The following is a 3,513-nucleotide window of genomic DNA, read 5'->3' on the forward strand; positions in this document are numbered from 1 at the left end:
TGGTGGACGCACGATTCTTCTACTTTTTGCCTCTCTCTTTTTATACTTCGTTTCATATGCCGTGATGCAATACGAAAATTTTTCCAAGATTCGTGTATTTTGAATTATAGTGGACGCAGGATTCCTTTTTTCTGGGATCCTGGTTTCCTCTACACCTTGCATTTTTCGCTTTTCAAGATTCGTATATTTTAAAATACAGTGGTCAAATGCACGATTCTTTTTTTTCGTACACCCTGCAATACGAAAATTTTTCCAAGATTCGTGTACTTTGAATTATGGTGGACGCACGATTCCTCTACTTCTACCCCTTTCTTTTTACAATCTTTTTCTAGTCTTATATGCCGTGATGCGATACGAAAATTTTTCCAAGATTCGTGTAATTTTGAATTACGGTGGACGAACACGATTCCTTTTTTCCCTGCGATACGAAAATCTTTCCAAAATTCACTTCTTTTTTGACTTCTGCCCCTCTCGTTTTCTATACTTGTCTCACAACTCGTGATGCAAAAATCTTAACGTTTTCCAAGATTCGCGTATTTCGAAATACGGTGGACGCACGCCCCCTCTACTTCTATCCCTCTCTTTTTCGTATACTACTCGTTTTCTATACTTGTCTCACACCTCGTGATAGAAAATCTTAACGTTTTCCAAGATTCGCGTATTTTGAAATACAGTGAACGAACCCTTTTTTCCGTTCTCTAAACTCGTCCCCACGAAATACGAAATATGAAAATCTTTCCACTTTTCAAGATTCGTGTTTGATTTTAAAATACGATAGACGAACGATCCTTTTTTCAATACACCCTGCAATACGAAAATCGTTTCGCTTTTCAAGATATTTTGGAATATCCGATGAACAAATACAATCCCTTTTTTCCCTACACCCCGTAACACGAGAATCTTTCCAAGATTCGCGTATTTTGGAATAAAATGGACTCACGCATGATCCCTTTGAGGGCGATAATTAACGATGGTCCAGTGGAGTAGGATTTTAAAAAAGCCGATGCTTAAGAGCGAATATTTTCCCCTCCACCCCGAATATAATATAAAATCCTTGGCGAGAGAGGCACGTGGGGAGAGTTTCGAGAGGAGATATTTTTTTCAACGTCTCGAGCGCGACTCGAAAATAATTGCGAGGACACGACACGACACGATACGATACGATACACGGATAGACAACGCAGCACGCGACTCCACTCTTCCCACTTCCCTTTAACCGGCCGCCTGCCGGGAGGAGGATGTGGAAATGGAAGGGGGGAGGTAACTTGCAAACGTTCAAACAAATAGGAAGTTTGTTTGGCGGGCGGGTACAATAGGTGGAAACCGAATGATATGTCTAACTAAATACGTTACCCGTGCGCCGCGGTATCAAAGGGAGAACCGAACCTTTATGATGGTTTCTGGTTGGCTCGCGTCTCCGCAGTTTGCCGCTCACCCTTCTGTGGTTACGCGCTCCAATCTCTCTCTCTCTCTCTCTCTCCCTCCCTCCTCCTCTGTGTACACACAACGGAACCCGGGTTTCCGGGCGATGCATCAATCGCAAAATTGAAATTTCAGCATCAACAATAATTACCGCCATTGTCACCAAGAGCCGCCGCTTCCCTCCTTCGTTTCGAATCGAGCGCTCCTCCCCTCCTAATTTTTAACCCGAACTTTTTTCAATTCTCTAATTATCTCTCTCAAAGCTTCTCTTCCACGTCTGGACTTTTTTTTTTCTCTCCTCCACGAGGAATTTCAGAGAGGAGAACCACTGGAAAATTCGAGGGAAGGAAACTTTGCCTAAAGGCTGAGAAACATCGGGAAATAGGTCGACAGGCAGTATCAGTCTCGAAGCATGTATCAGAGAGGAGGGGCTGCCGTTTCCGGTTTATCTATCGAGCCGGTAGTACGACAGTCTGCACGCTAATATGTCAAAGGCAGGCAGAGTAGCAGAAGACAATTAGCGCACCGTTTCTCTGCGATACCAAACTCCTCCTCCTCCTCCTCGTTATTTCTCTGACTACCTTTCGAACCACCCCCTCCTTTCCAATCGTTTCATAATTCGCGCCAAAATCGCCGCCTCTCGAGAATTTTCGAAGTAACAAACGGATTATTATTTTAAAAAAACAACACACTTTTCTTGTATACAATATCTCTTATATACAAATACAAGTGTTTTTCCACCCGATTTATCCCGTGTAACTGTTTATCTTTGAGCGCAAAAGCAGCTTAAATCCACTAAGCGCTGTGAAAAGAGAGAAAAAGTCGAGAAAAGTTGAAAAATCGAATGCGGACAACGACACACATTCGTCGATTCCATTGCAGAAAATTTTTCCTCGGGAGAAAGAGCGGATAGAAGAATCGATACTCGAGAGATTCGAATTCCGCCGGCGGATCCTCTAAGACGATTATCGCGCTCACGTGCACGCACGCACGCACACAATTAGAATCAGCGCGTCCATTTGTCCTGAACCGGGGTCCGAGACAAAAAGAGAGAGAGAGAGAGATCGCGTGGTCTCCCGTGGGAAACCGTTCCTTTCCGTGGCAGCAGAGGACGAAGGAAGGAAGGAAAGAAAGAAAGAAATAAATAGCGAAAAAAGAGGGGCGGCGGGGGGAGTGGAAGGGAGGACGAAATCAAATAGAGAGGGGACAAATAACCGAGGAGGAGGTAGGGGCTCCAGAGTAAAAAGCTCGGCGGTTCGAGCCGGCTCGAAGGAGAAGGAGAGGAAGATCAGCTTTGTCGGCAAGCTTGCTAATTAGTTTACTAACTTATCGACCACCTTTCGTCGCCGCGTACACATCTTCTATCGGGGTTGGAAACATTCGTGTCACCAATGTACGGGCCAAGCTCGATCCCCTCTTTTCGAAACAAGATTCCCCCCCCCTCCTCCGATCCCAGCCGATAGCCGCGTTCCAAGAGACAAATTAAGTTCTTGCTTCGGCCTGTATTCCTCTCGACGATCGTTCTCCTCCTCCTCCCACCGCCGTGATCGCCGATAGGACGAGGCATTATCGGATCCATTCGGGTGTAATTAGATGCCACCGATGAAAAACGATCGAGGATATTAAAACTTCCCTTCTCTCGTTTCGTTAATATTTTCAAAATGCCGAGAATGAATTTTCTTCGTTTCGTTAACGAACGCTCTTGAAAGCATTCTATATATATATATGTTTTATATATAAAACACCTACCCGCTGACAATACCCGTTTTAGCGATAATGGTTTCATTTTCCTTTAAAAGCTTATAGTAGATACGCGATGCACCCCCCTCGGGAATACGGGCACATTTATGTCGCGTTAAAGCTTCGCAACACACTTTGTACAAATTTAAAACGCAATTTTTCTTCGATCGACCAGGGATCGCGATAATTTTATTTTATTAAATACATTGGAAAGAAAATTCCAAGATCTTCCATTTCCTTTTTTTTTTTTACTTTCCAAGGTTAAATGGAAACAACGAGACACCTCCACGGACGGTGTTTGATATTTAGCGAGCCACTCGCTCCCCTCATTTCCACCCCTTGCGAATTAAA

Source organism: Apis dorsata, unplaced genomic scaffold, assembly GCF_000469605.1.
Source record: "Apis dorsata unplaced genomic scaffold, Apis dorsata 1.3 scaffold_351, whole genome shotgun sequence".
In the NCBI taxonomy this organism is placed as follows: domain Eukaryota; kingdom Metazoa; phylum Arthropoda; class Insecta; order Hymenoptera; family Apidae; genus Apis; species Apis dorsata.